Source organism: Octopus bimaculoides, chromosome 2 (assembly GCF_046866305.1).
Source record: "Octopus bimaculoides isolate indiv1 chromosome 2, ASM4686630v1, whole genome shotgun sequence".
Classification (NCBI taxonomy): Eukaryota; Metazoa; Mollusca; class Cephalopoda; order Octopoda; family Octopodidae; genus Octopus; species Octopus bimaculoides.
The window spans coordinates 11214149-11232776 of NC_142929.1; positions in this window are offsets into that span (position 1 = coordinate 11214149).

Below are 18628 nucleotides of genomic sequence, written 5' to 3' on the forward strand. Positions count from 1 at the left end.
TGTTGTTGGCACTCCGTCGCTTACGACGTCGAGGGTTCCAGTTGATCCGATCAAACGGAACAGCCTGCTCGTGGAATTAACGTGCAAGTGGCTGAGCATTCCACAGACACGTGTACCCTTAACGTAGTTCTCGGGGATATTCAGCGTGACACAGTGTGACAAGGCTGACCTTTTGAATTACAGGCACAACAGAAACAGGAAGTAAGAGTGAGAGAAAGTTGTGGTGAAAGAGTACAGCAGGGTTCGCCACCATCCCCTGCCGGAGCCTCGTGGAGCTTTAGGTGTTTTCGCTCAAGAAACACTCACAACGCCCGGTCTGGGAATCGAAACTGCGATCCTACGACCGCGAGTCCGCTGCCCTAACCACTGGGCCATTGCACCTCCACTTTACTATATAACTAAAGCACGTAACTGTCCCCTTAACTCGTATTGCTTAGCTAAAGAAACAGTCCACAATGTTTGCTGGAAAACACCTCTAATAAGACACATTTCAGCTTAACTGCTAATTATCCTTTTTAAACAATGTCAACATGCGCATGTTGTGAAATTTGTGTTGTTACCCATCAACGTTATCAAAGCTTTTGAGCGTGTCTGCCACGCGAGCCTTCTGTTAAAATTGTCCTCATGGGCTTCATCCATCTTTCATCCAAAGAAAGGCCATTCAACTGATTATCGCAGACACGCTCCACTATCTGGTCTACATAAGTACCGTCTTATTTCTCTGTCGTTTCGATCATGATTTACAATGGCCTGTTCTGCTCAGAACGAGTTGTCTTATTACAAATCACTTCCACTCAGGCACTCTCGATTCATTCGTTTCTTCTCCTAACAATGTCGTGATAAACCCACAAGCCCTACACTAGCTATTAATTAATTACCTCTGCGCTCCTGTTCTTTTCCCACCGTTGATGGCTTTTCAGTTTAAGCAGGATGTCAACCGCATTAATCACAAACTGGCATTATAGGGTTTATAAAGACTATGAGCAGAAGTCTTCCAGACACAGAAATTAAGAGAAAATTATATTTACCAATTCTTGTTACATCCTGATTAAATTAATGCCTAATTAAATAAAGTTTAGAAAACAGATCCCCTTCGGTCATGAATAATCATGGGATTGCACCCTAAAAAGTTCCCCTCCGAGGTACAAGTCCGAGCAAGGTTGTTTATGGAAGACCAGCAGTCGCTCATGCATACTAGTCTCCCCTCTCCCCACGCCACCGATGTTATCCAAGGGGAAAAAAACATACGCCGACACAGCTTAGCAGCAGTGACGTTGCAACTCATTTCTACAGCTGAGTAAACTGGAGCAACGTTAAATAAAGTGTCTTGCTCAAGAACACAACACACAGCCCGGTCAAGGATTCGAAATCACTATCTGATAATTGTGAGCCCAGTGCTCTACCCGCTGAGCCATGCACCTTCAAATTGCATAGCTCTACAAAATATTACCTTGGTCTTTTTAATAACCTAGAATATTATTCTAAATAATTTGTCTTTGATATAAATAACGCTAGAGATAATATTTATAACATAAGCCTTTAATATCCATAATAACTTTTACTAATAACTATAAAGTTAAATTATCAAAGCGTAGAATTACTTAAGTTGACAGGATTTAATAATGAGGAAACTAATGACGTCTCGGTAATGTATTTATCAGTTTGTGATTTATATGTATGTATATATATATATATTACGTTTATATATATACTCGCGTACATGTTTAGTTATAGCTTATATGTTTATAGTAAAATAGAGACAAACTCGACAGAATTTGAACTCAGGACGCAAAGCCGTACGAAACTCCGCTAAGCATTTTGCACGACATGCTAACACCCCTTTCAGCTCCCTACCTTAATATTATCATAATATTTGCCCTGTTTAAAATTAAACTACGTGTTACATAGATATACAACGGCATTTATCATAATACTGGAAAACGTAGGTTGAAGAAAGTTACTTTACGTTTAATATTTATGTTAAACGTTCAAACAGATACATTGTATATAGGAAACGAACTCAAAAATAAGTAGAAATAGAAATATATTTAAATCTCTTCTCTTGGTTCATCAGTTATAAAATTTCCTCATATTTGAGAATTTCTTGATCCTAGCGTAGTTGCGCGTCTTCGGATGATTTGTTTATTTTCGTTACAACTACGAAACCTCTAATGCTATTTATAACTCTGAGAACTGCTTTAATTTTATGCAGTTCCTTAAACCAATTAAGGAACGAATGCGTGTGTGCGCACGAATTGCTTCATTAATCAACAATAACTTAGGCTTAACGTCCAAACCATGAATATTTTCATCCCAGTAAAATAAAGAAGACTGGCAAACACTTCTTCTTCGTTTAATACGAAGGTGCTTCTAAAAGAAAGCACTATCTGTCCTACCCTTTAAGACAGAGGAATTCTCTCTCTCCCTCATTTTCTTTCTTTCCCTCTCTCTCCATCTCTTTCTCTCTCTCCCTCACCGTTGCTTTATCCCTTACATTGAATAAGGCACAACTGTACGAAAAACAGAACCAATGTTTTCTGTCAAGAGGGACCTGCCTCATGTATCTCCTCTTCGCTGTTACTGAAGAGCAGATAACCACTCCGAAATGCATGCACCCAACAGTCTGATTGGGAAACGCGATGAACTGACTACTCACAGTGTTTATATTTTTGTGTTTACAGCGATAACATTTTCTTGCAGCATATTTGATCTGATAACAATTTCGCATTATATTTTTAATATCAACTTCGAGGCATTAAAACATTGCAATATTAGACTAATTGAAAAATTACTTCGGCAAACAATTAGCAAAGTTTTTTAAATTATGTTCTAATACTCATAAAAAATTAATATATTGCCAACGCGCGCGATGTGTGTGTGTGTACCGTTAGTAAAAGAACAAAACCCCAATAACTTCACTACGCAACTGGTACTTAATTTATCGATCCATAAAGGATGAAAAGCAAAGTCGACCTCGGCGAAATTTGAACTTAGAACGTAACGGCAGACGAAATACCGCTAAGCATTTCGCCCTGTATGCTAAGGATTCTGCCAGATCACTGCCTTACTACCACTCAGTATTACGCTTCAATCAAATGGTCATAGTAAATGTTCATCTTTTAGAAGATGGAATTACTTTAGCCATACAAAGGTTGCTCTGGACTCATTTAATCTACATTGCCACAGGCAACAATAACATTTTCATAATGTAAAATCTATTAAAAGCCATGTCCCTATATACAGATTAAGAGGCAGTCAAAAGTTCGTCTTTCTCTAAAAATGTTTCTACTGCAATTACTTTACCACTCATTAGTGGTTTCAAATTTTGTCACAGGAGAGGGGCTAAGTCGATTACATTGACCCCAGTGCTCTACTAGTACTTGTTTTATCGACCCCGAAAAGATGAAAGGCAAAGTCGACCTTGGTGGAATTTGAACTCAGAAAGTAATGACGAACGAAATGACGCTAAGCATTTTACCCGTGCTAACGATTCTTTTCTACTCTAAGCACAAGGTCCGACATTTTGGGGAGGGTACCAGTCGATTAGATCGACCCCAGTACGCAGCGGGCACTTAATTTATCGATCCATAAAGGATGAAAGGCAAAATCGATCTCGGCAGAATTTGAACTCAGAACGTAAAGACAGACGAAATACCGCTAAGCATTTCGCCCGGTGTGCTAGCGTTTCTGCTAGATCGTTGCCTTACTACCACTCAGTATTACGTTTCAATCAAGGTGGTAAGCTGGCAGAATCGATAGCACGCCGGGCAAAAATGTTTTGAGCCGTTTCGTCCGTCCTTTCATCCTGAGTTCAGATTCCACCAAGGCCGATTTTGCTTTTCATCTTTTTGGTGTCGATAAAATAAATAACAGTTGAGCACAGTGACCGAGGTAATCGACTTACCCATCCCCCAAAACTGCTGACCTTGCGCCGAAATTTGAAACCAATTTTACATCTCCATGTTGATTTTCACTTTCTTTATTCGAACTTCCATTTCCATCTTCTGAAACATTACTTCTTATCACTCTTTCGCACCTGTCTTATTTTACTCTATTTACTTCTCATAACATTATATTATTTTATCATTATATTACTACATTATATTATTACACTATTGTATTATCATAGGCTGCTTTATCATCATATATAATTTATTTCATCGTTATATGCTTATATTTTTATGTTATATTATGTTTATATTATTACGTTATAGTATTTTATATTATATTATTTTCGCTGTCCCAAAAGCCATATCTTAACGACACCTCAGCCAATCACATTGCATAATTTGCTCTCTATTTTATGGCCATGATTCATCTAACATCTCAACCAATCACACCACTTAATTCGCTTTCTGGTTTGTGAATCATGACTCACCACACGTCTCAACTAATCGCACTGTGAGCCGATAAGACAGTCTCGACCTGCTCGCTTGATCTGTTAGAAATAACAGCCAAATCTCTTTCAAAACGCACCCCACCCATGCAGAAAAGAATGAGCAATGTAGACAATAGAATTCTAGATACGCAAAAAGGCACAACAGTTACAGTTAAAAAGCCTTTGATCATAGATCCGTTCGATCAGTACAGCAACCAATCATAGTGCATAATTCACTCGCTGCTTTATAGTCTCAATCAATCACAACTTATTATATATCACTACGCCAATAGCTCTTCCTGGTTTTTATAATACCCTTTTGTGGTTTCTATTTTAATAATTTTTGTTCGGTTTGTCTATTTTATTTTTATATTTTTGTTTACCAGTTTTTATTCCAACAAAAGCTACAACTCGCCGGAGTTATCCTCAGTCGCTTGATGAACGGAAACAAGAGACTCTGAATGATAACTCACAAGAGTTCAGTCGAATAAATCTTGTTTCAACCTACTTCATACTCAGTACTTCTCTCGTTAAATAGTACACCCATTTCTGTAGCATTTGGTACATTATACTGCTCGTTGAACTGAATTTTTGGGCAAGCTGCCTCTATAGCAAGCTAGCTAAACCAGGATAATTTACACGATTAACGTTTCGACGATAAACACATCCAGCCTCAGCAGAATGCGCTCTTGTTTCAACAACACAGCGAGCGATACAGTATAAATTTGAAATGGGAACTTCAATCATAATGAAACTTGCATTGGTCGATTACACAACCGTGGATGCCTCCTCTATGGATGCGTTTCAGTAACTCTCTTGTGAGAACTTGAGAACTTGGTGATTCTGGCCGTTCTAGGATTCCTCTGTTCATCACCAATTTAAGAAGCACCGTTAACACAGTTTAACTCTTCCGCTGCCTCTTCATAATCTGCTGCGCTTCAGTTCCATGACTTCGCCGTATCCCTTGCAAGGTGGCTGAACGGCTACTATGCCTTGTCAAAGGGTAGCCCTTAACTATGAAAAGCACAGTCGTCATTCTGTGAGGTATTTTCAAAATACCCGCATATCCAACGGGTATTTTGACATAACATTATACAAGTTTGATTTTATATTATTATCTTATATCATTGTATGATATTCATACATTATGATTACACTATTTCATAAAATTGAAAATAGTTACATCTAAAAGAAGGCACTGCGAAGCCCATGGCCTAGTGGTTTGAGCAGCGAACTTGCGGTCGAAGGATCGCAGGTTCGAATCTCAGACAGAGCGATGTGCGTGTTTATGAGCGAAACACCTAAGCTCCACGCGGCTCCGGCAGAAGGCAATGGCGAACTTCTGCTGACTCTTTCGCCACAATTTGTTCTCACTCTTTCCTCCTGCATCTAGCAGCTCACCTGCGACGGACCGACGTCCCGTCCAGGTAGGAAACCTATACGCCAATGAAACCAGGAAAACGGCCCTTATGAGCCAAGCATGGCTCTAGAAGGAACAAACAAAAGACACTTCCCCTTCGTTTTTTTTCTCGAAGAATGAAGCTGGTCATGGGAAGTTCATGTTACCAGATGATATCTAATGTTCATTGGAATTTTTGACTATAAATCGTAACACCCTCCACTGCCGACCCATTGGAAGTGGTGGTTAAATCCATACCCACCTCTTCCTCCTGGCTTCCAGCTTAGCTCTTCCACTTTCTTGCTCATAACAGACGATAGACTTTTCCTGCTGCCTCCTTAATCCTGCGAGCGCTGTCTTTTCCTGTTTTCCTGTCATTCCACTGACTGTAAGAATTCTGCATAACAGTTCAGCCAACCTTAACTAGAAACAACTATACCTGCCAACCTTTCTCCGTTCAATCTTGTAAAAGATTCTCGAATTTAACGCGCTTTCATTGAAAGACTTCATCAAACACTTTCCACGAGACAGTATATTCGGCCAAGACGATCTTCATTTTTTTCATATCACATTCGTTCTCAGGTTGGTTTGTTGGTCTAGGGTAACTAAAGCATTCCTCATAGATTTACTTTCATACCCCATAATTATTCTCTTGGCAGTGGTTGACGGTTTTTCTCTCTGCCTTGATTGCTAGAGTCGGTTTCAACTGAGTTCAGGATTCCATGCGCTTCTCATGCAATAATGAGTTAATGAGTGTCATGTTTGGTTAATAAGTTAGACAATTAGAGAAATAGTTTGTATTCAGAGATTCTTCTTATAAGGGAGTTTGTTGGTTGGCTACATAGCTTACAGTACGATATCATCATTATATTATTATGTCAATATATTTATATAATACATTATCTTTGCTCCCGGTTTTATGGGTTCTAACTTACCACACATCTCGTCCAATATATAATTCACTCCCCGTTTCATAGTCATGATTCACTTCACATCTCAGCCAATCCTATCATATTTTATTATCGCACTGCTTTATAAGCCTTCTTAACCAATCAACCTACAAGATTCTTTCTGTTTTATTGGCCATGATTCACCACACATCACAACCAATCACACAGTTCATTCTCTGTTTTATCGGCAGTAACTTACAACACCACTCAACCGACCAAACCACGTTATTTAAAATCTGTTTTCTGGACAACAACGTTCCACCCATCTCACTCAATTAAGCTACATAATTCGTATTTCGTTCGTAATGACTCACCGCGCGTCTCAATCAATCAAAACTTACTCGGAAGTTCCGTAACCCTAACCATTCCGTTATTCTCTCTTACAAACACTATCACTTCAATACACTACATCTTTTTTTGTGGCTTCTAAATTTTATGGCATTTGTCTGGGGGGGGGGGTTAAAGAATTTTTTCTTCATCTTTTTTTAATGAGAGTTTCGAACATTCAACCAATAATTACAAACCGACAAAAAAAAATAATCAGCACCAGTCCGACATGCGCAATTGGGTGACTTCGAAGAGCGAACACTAAGATTTCATCTCTGTATAAATCTTATCACAGTCTACTGCAATTTATTGAGAACCTTTTAGCTAAATTACATACGCATTCTTATAGTTTTGTTTTATTCGTTATATACAGGGTTGTCCAAAAGTCACTGAGGGGTTTTGATTTTTAATAACTCCGTTATTTTTACAAATAGGTGTATGAAATTTTAATTCAATATAGAGGAAATAATGGAGATTAATTTGCATTAGTCATTTTTCATCATACATCCGTATTGTGCATGAAAAATGACATCTTTTAAATGGCATTCATTTTCAGCTTCACCCATCCGTGTCCTTTCCAAAACCTTCTCCTTGAGGTACCTTCACGAGTCAGTGCTGGTCAAGTCAGTTGACATTGCAGTAACGAGAAGCTTTTCTTTCTCCAAAATATTGCCTCAGAAACTGTATTGTCTCTCTTGCGGTATGAGCAGTTACCTCACCTTGCTGAAACTACATATCGGGCCTATTTTGAATGGCCGGGTGCAAAGCGTTCTCAATCATGGACCTCTACCGCTCACCAGTCGCAGTGACAGCATTCCCATCATCGTCCTCAAAGAAATAAAACCCGATTATTTCATCCACTGTAAGTACACACCATATTGTATACTTTGTGGGGTGTGATTCTCTTTGGTGCTTTCTGGGTTTGAATAATTGACTCCTGATTTTGATAGAACAATTTCACCACTTGGATGCGTTGTGCGGTGCCATATTTTCCCATAATCAATTTCCAGGGCCTAGTCCATAAAATCTCTGAAGAGAAAAAAAAGGGTAAAAAAATAAAAGAATTATCAAAGATTGCAACCTTTCAGTGACTTTGGGGCCACCATATACAAACTTGGGCACAGAGATGACTGTGTTATAAAGAGTTTGCTTCTCAACGACATGGTTTCAGGTTCAGTTCCATTACGTGGTACCCCAAGCAAGTGACTTCTAGTAGAGTCTTTGGGTGATCAAAGACGGAAACTGGATAAAACCCGTTGTACATGTGAGTGTGCGTTTGTGTTTGTCCTTCGCCTCCCTTTGACAACTGGTGTTTATTTGTTTTCATTTCTGTAACTTAAGATTCCACAAAAGAAACCGATAATATAAGTACCAGCTTTAAAAACAAAAAACAAGTATTGTGATCGATTTTTTCGACTAAAACCCTTCAAGGCGATACCCCTAGCATGGCCGCATTCCAGTGACTGAAACAAGTGAAAGGTACATAGATACATAGATATATACATATGTACTTGTGTATGTATATACATAAATACAGACAGACAGATAGGTAGATAGATACATATATGCAAACATACTTTTTTGCTTACTTACAATTCATATGATAGATAGAGAGACTAACAGACAGACAGACACATAGAGAGAGAGACTAACAGACAGACAGATACATAGAGAGAGTGGGGGAGAGAGGAGAGAGAGAGAGAGAGATTCAGACAGACATACAGATACATAGAGAGATTCAGGCAGACAGATACATAGAGATTCAGACAGACAGACAGACAGACAGACAGACAGACAGACAGACAGACAGACAGATAGATAGATAGATAGATAGATAGATAGATAGATAGATAGATAGATAGATAGATAGATGGATAGATAGATAGATAGATAGATAGATAGATGGATAGATAGATAGATAGATAGATAGATAGATAGATAGATAGATAGATAGATAGATAGATAGATAGATAGATAGATAGATAGATAGATAGATAGATAGATCAGTCCATGAAAACGTACTCATTGTTAAGTAGAAGAGAACTGCATTTATTCAAACCCGACTGTGTGAATCGGTAATTTTTAGAGTTTCTCATGTTTTATCCTTTGGCGACTAAATTTGTGAAATTGTAAGCGTCTTTATATAAACATATCGATTATTGAAATTCGATCTGATGATACTGAAAAACAACTTAGGCAGTGCTAAATGGCTGCATGCGTGGGCGAGTGAGTGAGAAAGAAGAAGACGAAAGAAAATAGAAGAAGAAGTAAAACGGAATGAAGAAGAAGAAGAAGAAGAAGAAGAAGAAGAAGAAGAAGAAGAAGAAGAAGAAGAAGAAGAAGAAGAAGAAGAAGAAGAAGAAGAAGAAGAAGAAGAAAATGTAAAAAGTGACGGGGGTAGATCTGAAGGATCGTCGATGTCTTTGAACTGACAAGAGAAAACCAGAAGTAGTTTAGTGAAGTGTGAAGATTTGGGGGTTTTATGATTTGTTTACTTGGCTCTTTTTTGAAGATGGCGCGTGTCTTCTGTTTTGATTAATTCCTTATTTTAAAAACAAGTGGGAGAACGCCTGAAGTTGGATTTGATTTTCTTTTTTTTTTGTTTTGTTTAATTTTTATTTCTATGCTCAAAATTTTTGCATCGTAGCATACGTACACATACATACATACTCGAAGCGACAAGTCGTGTATTTGGCGTGGGAGACTATTTATCGAAAATACGATGAATACTATCTCCAACTTCGGAGCCACAACTATCAGCCTTGTTAAATAACTGGTTAATCTTCAGATAAATTAACTGAGAGAGCCTTTTATTCAAGACAGTAGTGATTTTCGACTGAAACTTGAATTTAGCATGCAGAGAGTTACTACAAACAACATGGCTGGACATAATGATTTAAGATAATAGCCTGCTAATAGTTTCTTGCCATTAAATAGCTCTTATTTTAATACAGTGTACATTAAATAATATTTATCTCTCTCTAGATGGAGTAATTTTTTTGCTGATCTTAAGTAATTTTTGTCATCAGCATGTAAAGCTACATCATTGTACAGACTTTGAAGAGATTCTGACGGTTATTTCAGAAAATTCCGATGTTTGGAAAGAACTTCAAAAGTTCTTTGTATGTATGTAAATATGTGTGTCTGTGTGTATGTGTGCGTGTGTGTGCGTGCGTGCGTGCGTGCGTGTGTGCCATAGTTTCGCTAATTGTTTTAAGTGTCTATGTAGCCGCGATCAAACATACAAACCGTCTCAGCTTCCTTTACTTTAAGTGAACAAAACTCTTAGGATCTGACGGTTGGGGGGTAAGAGAGCATGCACCAGCACACAATTGGTGCTCAATATCGGCTGAGCAGATACGAGTAATATAGAGGAAAAAATACCTTGCTCAAGGACACAACGAGCTACTCGGTCCAGGAAGTGAACCCTCGATACGTGAGACCAACACCCTAAAACATTACGCCAAGCGACTTCATAAATAAGGGCACGTGTGTGTACACACGCATACATAAACTCACTCATATATACTTATACATATATATATATATGTTTGCATCTATGTATGTGAAGGCACATGGCTCAGTGGTTAGAGAGTCGAACTTACGACCGTGAGGTTGTGAGTTCGAATCCCGGACCGGGCTGCGTGTTATGTTCTTGAGTAAGACACTTTATTTTACGTTGCTCCAGTTTACTCAGCTGAAGAAATGAGTTGCTACGTCACAGGTACCACGCTGTATCGGCCCCTTTGCCTTTCCCTTGGATAACACTGGTGGCGTGGAGAGGGGAGGCTGGTATGCATGGGCGACTGCTGGTCTTCCATAAATAACCTTGCCTGGACTTGTGCCTCGGAGGGTAATTTTCTAGGTTCAATCCCAGAAGGGGGTCTCTGATATGTATGTATGTATGTATGCTTATGTGCATCTATATGTGGGAGCGTTATTATTGTTGCAGTTATGTGTCTCAGAATTTAATTATACGGTTACAATGTTGAACAAGATGAAAGACAAAAGTAAAGTGGATTGCTTGTATCGGTTTCATATTTTGGCACAAGGTCAACAATTTGGGTACATCGATTATATAGACCCCAGTGCTCAGCTGGTACTTATTTTATCGACCCCCAAAAGGATGAAAGGTAAGGTCGACCACTGCGGAGCTGGAACTCAGAATGTAAACATGGACGAAAATACTGCTAATTATTTTACCTGTTGTGCTAACGATTAAAAGGACAGACGACAGTCATGACGATGCAAATGATACGAACTGGCATCAACATACGTGATTTTGAGGCTTCTTTAGATAAATGCTATCACTGACACACCTATTCGTGAACTCTAGAATCAGCTGCAGCTTTGACTCAGCGAATTTCCTAGCGTGGTGGCAGTGAAAATCAGTTTACATTTTTGTAAAAAGATAAATGGTTCGTTCGTTATAATAAAACTACTTTCATCAACATGAAAAAAAATTGTCGCATCAACAGGCCCTGCCCTATTTAACATCGTCCCAAAACAGATCAAAGAGGAAAAGGATCCCAACACCTTTAAAAGGAATCTGGAGAAATTTCTTCAAGGAATACCAGATAAGCCACCTATACCTGAATACAACTCACTAAACAAGAACTCCCTACTCGAGTGGACCATTATACCACAAAACTTGACTTAAAAAGGATTTAGATAATCCTATCAGGTGTTGCTTTTAAGTTAGACATGGCCTGGACCAATCTTTGGTTACGGATTCAAACCATTGGTTTCTTTATTGAACATTTCCATACCGTTACCGCTACGAGATTGAAGGTTACAAACGAAATGAGCTGACCTAGATATTAATCTATTCTACGAACTATAAATCGCGTTAGTCTACGCCACTTCATCAAGGACTGAACTGCAGATGGTTAAGATGGCTGTAGAATAAACTTTTATACCACCGGGGAAGTTCCACCACCAGCAGACGAGGTGCATACCAACTTGGTATGCACCTCGACCTCCTAGTGACCAACAGCTAACTGCTCGATTCGAAGTTTTCTTTTCGCTTTCTCTTGATAAACTGAACCAACTACAACTTGCTAAAATATGAGATGTGCACAGCATACAGCTACATGTCTGTTCTGTTGGTGGTGTCTTTCTGCAGCCTTCGTAACTGCTTCAGATGCAAAACAGTATTCGAAGTCATTAAAACCATAAGCCTTTTCGAAGTTTAGACATTCATAATTACGCATCCTTTCTTCGACCATTTCAAAAACCAAATCTCTACTCTGAACGAATCTTCATTCATTTAGTCTCATTACGATACGTTTTAACATATTCGTCGATACTATATCAGTTCTTTCTCCACGATTAATTATTATCAGAAACAGAACGCTTTAACAGAAAGATGGGAGAGAGAGAGAGAGCTTTAATTTTACTGTGACCGTTCAGCATATGAGCAGCGAAAACAGAAACCGGATACCATTAACAGTTCCTGTCTTTATTGCCTCTTGAGAGTATACCACTGATATCCTAATTGTGCAATACCTCGACTAGAAAACTGATCAAAATTGAAAGAGGTATTCAAGACACACCAGTAGAAAGAGCTGAAACTATTATAAAGAACGTCAAGAACATGCTTCTGGGTTACCATCAGATTTGTTAACTGTAATAACACATTTGGTTACTGTCGTCATCATAATGATAGAAAGAATACGCTCTCAGATTTCACGAGACTGTTAAGAGACCATTACTGGATACTGATTTCCCAGTACAAACCTTGAATAACTCTAAACATTATTCAGATAGAACAATAACGATTCAAGGTGAAAACAATGTTTACCACTACCTTCATATCCCAATCGCTTCAACTAAGAAATAGAGTAGCAAATGTAAATTTGGTAACATTAGTTACAGAAATATGTTTTCTCTCATACTGAAACGTGATGGCTCTCAATATTTCTTGGAACTGCAAATTTTTTAGATTTTTACAGCCTTAAAAATCATTCTTTCCGTAATTAACACGTCCTTCTGAGGAGATGGAGCAGAGTTTTGCAAATGAATTGAGCGAAACCTATTTGCAGCAAATGGATTTTCTGTGTGTTTCCTTCATTCATTGAAGAATTCGGAAGAGGAAGCAAATAGAAAAGTGTTGACAATATGATCTCTTTTCACGCTGTTCTGATGAATGAAAAGCCAATCGCTTCGTGCGTATTAAAGAGTATAGTGTTTAGGACCAAAACATTCCAATGTACAGGAATATATGACGCAAATTCTATATTTGAGTAAAATTAAGTACATTGCATTTGCATTATTTGCAAATATTGATAAAATGCTAAAAAGGTTGTTCTTAGTTTCATTTGACAAATGAGTGACAGGCAAATTAAACATATGCAACAATATAGATGAACTATTTCACTGGAAAACCACTTAAGGTCAAACGTTTTTATAGATTTCTTAAGTTAAGAAAGCTTAAGAAAATTAGAGATGGAGTTCGTTGGTTTCCTACGCCATCAGAAATAAACCAAATTATTTGGAATAAATCTAAAACCTTCGAATGTCATTCGGATATTAACACTTCTGATATGCAAGAATTTATTATAATATAAACGAAAAAGGGGGAAGTTTCATAAATATAAGGAAATAACTTAATTTCAGAATCTATCATTTTACTTGTGCAACACAACTTCAAAGAAAAACCCTGCGAGGACTTTCACTACTTTTTGGGGAATTATCAGCGACTATTATTAATAATTCGATCTTCAGAGAAATATAGATAAGTGCATTAATACGCAAAGTAGTAAGACTGAGAAAAAATTTCGGTAATCATATTAGTTTAATTTAATCTTATCATTTACATGTATATAACTTTGTCAGTACATGCCCTGAATATATATATATATATATATATATATATATATATATATATATATATATATATATATATATATATATATATATATATATATATATATATATATATATATATATATATATATATATATATATATATATATATATATATATATATATATATATATATATATATATATATATATATATATATATACGCTAACAGCCAAGAAATTTACTCCACCCAAGATTCTACCCAGCTGCTACTAACATGAAAACTACATATTATATTCTTCTCTGGCACAAATATTTCAGGTTCAATATCCAACTTGCCTCTACAACCAATGTTACATTCTACACCTCACCTTTGTCTCAAAAGCGAATTTTACGCTTACATCTCGGCCTTTTGGCTAAGATCAAAGCGAAATTTTAGCATCGACTAGTAGTTAATTTGGCAACTCGCGCTTACCTAATTTTGCAAATTCATCCGTTATCTCGACTGTTCCTTCAAATGCCTGCAGTCATAATGAGCTATTTGATTTCCTTTCTTGGAATCAGCATCATTTTTGGTGCTTTCAATGCACACAGCTCTCCATGAGTCTCTCTCATCGTTCTACAATTGTCTGCATTAGATAATACCCACACCTATCTCGTATAGAAATACTGGAAATTAATGTCTTCTCGTTTTCAAAACTAACCTAACAACACCTTTGCATCTATTACGTCATGCAATTAACTCCCATTCACCAACAATACAACATTCTTGCTCACCAAACACCTTGGGTCTTCCAGTAAGCAACCTGTTAATCAGCTCTATGCCGATATTGTTGAAAGTTACGTGTTTTACTCCCAGGTAATTTCATGCAGCTAAGAAGACAGCGAGCTGGTAGAAACGTTAGCACGCCGGACGAAATGCTTGGCGGTATTTCGTCTGTCTTTACGTTCTGAGTTCAAATTCCGCCGAGGTCGACTTTGCCTACCTACCTTATTCTTTTATTGCCCACAATAAGGGATTAAGTCGCTTACATCGACCGCAGTGCATAATTGGTACTTAATTTATCGACCCCGAAAGAATGAAAGGCAAAGTGGACCTCGGCGGAATTTGAACTCAGAACGTAACGGCAGACGAAAACCGCTAAGCATTTCGCCCGGCATGCTAATTTTCTACCAGCTCGCCGCCTTAGAGTCAGAAAATATTATATAGCTAATCAGTTGATGTTCCTTTATAAGATTCAACAGTTACATTGGAGTACTGTTTACATTAATTAAAAGACGTTAATCTTATACGCAAATACATCCTAGATACTATCCAAAAGAAGTCCATTTGACTGGTTGACAATAATTAAGTCACCAACCCACGGCAACGGCTAACTCAAAGACGCGCAATTGACTCTCTTGGCCCCTTATATAACTATTGTAAGCTACACACTCTTTCCATTCAAGCCATTCCGTCACACCAGTCTCTTCGCTCTATTTTTCTTACTTCGTAGACCTCGCTCTAAACTTTTTCTAATCCTTGTTCTTCATGAATGCAACCTTCGAGAACGCACCCATGACCTAAACTTTCCTTACAAATTTTAACCTTCTAATATTCAAACTGAAACATCAATCGCAATGGTCTCATGATATCCGGAAACTGTCTTGAATGCTCATCATCTTCATCTCTGTAACTTATGTAACCTCTTTGCACTAATGCACGAATAAATAACAAAGTCATGCGCCGTTCTTAATACACAAGAAGAGTGTGTAATAAACAAATAAGAACTGATTCAGTGCAACTGACAGCTTTCGACTTAAATTCAATTTTCCAATTTCCTATGGAATGACATCTAAGGAAACATCCAAGGAAAGCGAAGGATTGGAAACTTAAGTTCAATAAACTCAGGTCCACTGTGCCAGCTTAAATGTGTGTGTGTGTGTGTGTGTGTGTGTGTGTGTGTGTGTGTGTGTGTGTGTGTGTGCGCGCGCGTATGTGTGTGTTCTGAACGGAAGGATATGAAGACACCTGCACCCAATAATCCAAGTGATTTGAATACCTGTTCTTGCAGCTAAATTACTTAGGATTAATCGAACAACTTGAGAAACGCAATGGAACTCTAACAATGTATTTGGACTCAACGTCTTTGATCTGGTGGCTCAACCTTTCATACACCCCGACATGTTGCTTCTATATTGTATTTATATCGCTGGAAAGGATTAGTAGTTGTTTAGCAAGGGTCAGCCCTGAATGAGAATCCTAAGGGTCGAAGACTTTCCAGCTGTAACTGTACATTCTTGCTCTCAGGAATAGAGTATTTAGGACAGTGGTTCTCCCGTATGAGCCCGCTAAAGCTTATATAAGATTTTGGGTAGGGGTCCTGGTAAACAAAATTGTAAATTGGGGTCCACAGTAGCGTATTAATATTCGATGAAAAATTTTTACTTTGGATGTATTTATAGTAAGAAACAAGATTTCTTTCTCGAATGTTTTACATAGTTCAATCTACACAAGTGAATGCGTGTAAAACAAAATGGATATTTTGAAAGAAATATCAATCAAACTAGTTTTTAAACATTAAATAGTTACAGAGGTCCACCAAAAATAATCAAAGGGGTCCAGAGATGAGAAATATTTAAGAACCACTGATCTAGGACTACGTGACATAATATACTCTTACTTTTTAAAATCGATAGAATGTGATATGAGGGAGATGTGGCTGTTATTTCAATAAAGTCGGATGACTACGTGGAGACTCCCTCACTGGATCGTATTTGAATTGATCAATATAAGAATAATTTTTAGTTGATCTATACACATTTTATTTAATGTTTTAAATATCCTAGTCACTGCAATTAAACTGCTTCTTACATGCTACATTCTAAAAGGCACCCTGATAATAGTTTTTAGCATCGACACAAGGCCAACATATGGTCAAGGGATTAATCATGTCGTTTCTAGAAACTAGCAGATATTCAGTTAATCGATCCCGGGAAAAGGTAAAGAAATCTGGGCGCTCTACAGCGACGTTGTAAATATTAATACAGAGACACAAGGCCATAATGTTGAGGGAAAAGGTACAAATAATTACATCACTCAGTACTAGACAAGTATTTATTGTTACCGGCGACCCCGGAAGAATGAACGGTAAAGTCGATCTTGGTAGGATTCGAACTCGGAACATTAAGGAACGTGACTTTCTGCCAGCTCGCCGCCTTTAACCCATTTTAACCCACTGTCCTCGTTTGAGGACAGTTGTATTTGGTTTATTTACTGCAATAAAGGTTAACTGGACGCTTCCGTATGTTTGTTATCCCTATTTATATAACTATCTTCAAAATTTCGACAGAGTTAACCTGGGTTAAATAATCCTTTCTACTCTAGACACGTGGCCTGAATTTTTACGAAAGAGGTCTAGTTGATTACATCAACCTCAGTGCGTAACCGGTACTTATTTTATCGACGACGAGAGCATGAAAGGCAAAGTCGGCCTCGGCGGCTCAGAACAATTGAACTCAGAACAAAAAGCTCGATAAAATGCCACTAAGTATTTTGTCCAACATGGTGACGATTCTGCCATCGTGTCGTCTTCAAATAATGAATAGTATTGTAGAGTTCAGAGTAAAAAAAAAAAATCATTTGCTTCTTCAATTATCATTGCTTATAAAACATTCAGTGGCCATTGTTTGTTTATCCTGCCAGTCTGTAAACAGATACATATTATTATTGGTTTTGCAGGCGTTTTTGAACTTCTAGCACATTTGAGAATCTCTCATCTTACATTTCCATTCTGAAGTTTCATTATAGTTTGCTCAAAAAACAATATAAATCAATAGTAAAAATGTAGTTACAAAAAGTGAAAAATTTCAGATTTTATCACACTGAAGTGTCATAAATTTGATGGAGATATTTTCTTATTCACAGATATAGTTTGAAGTTTAATTATTTTTCCGCTACAAAAGTGATCAAATATTTTAGGCAATATTACAAAATAAATTACTTTTATAAACGAATTATGAGCTTGCTATCAACTTTATTTTGGTATAAGATACGTGACCTTTATATAAAGATTACATGCGAGAGCTTTCCTTCATATAGTCACCATACGTCGTTGATAGCTTTGTTCAATAAGGTGATATCTGATATTAAATTATCGATTAAGTAACTGCTAATATTTAAATGTTAAGTGAATTTTAGGTAGTGTGGACACCCATTCGAGACTGAAAACTTTGAAAATCGGTTTGTATGCATGTTTTTTCTTTTCAGTCTCGAACTGGTGCTTTGAATATTTAATGCCATCTTACATTGAATTATATAATTTATGTCATAAATATTACACATGCCGTGTGAGCGTCAATTTAAAATGCATATCTTTGAATTAAAATGTATAATTTTGATATAAAATGTACAGCTGTAGAATAGAATATATAACTTTCATAAAAATGTATAATAGTTATCTATGCAACTATCATGGTAAAGGATTCGGTTATATAACTGGAAACGAATCGTCAATTTTCTATATGTCTTGTTTGCAATTATGATCTATATATTATATATATATATTTCTCTCTCTCCCTCTCTCTCTCACTCACACTCTCTTTTCCCCTCTGAAGGCAGCTAATGAAGGAGCTCAACCTACTAAAAATTGCAATCAAATCTTTTTCAAATTGTCCCTGCTGTCTTCAAAATGAGAGGACATTAGATACTGTAGTTCAACATACACGCTAAAGACAGCATGTTTACCACAGGAATGTTCTTAATCATTTGTTTACTTGATTGGGGCC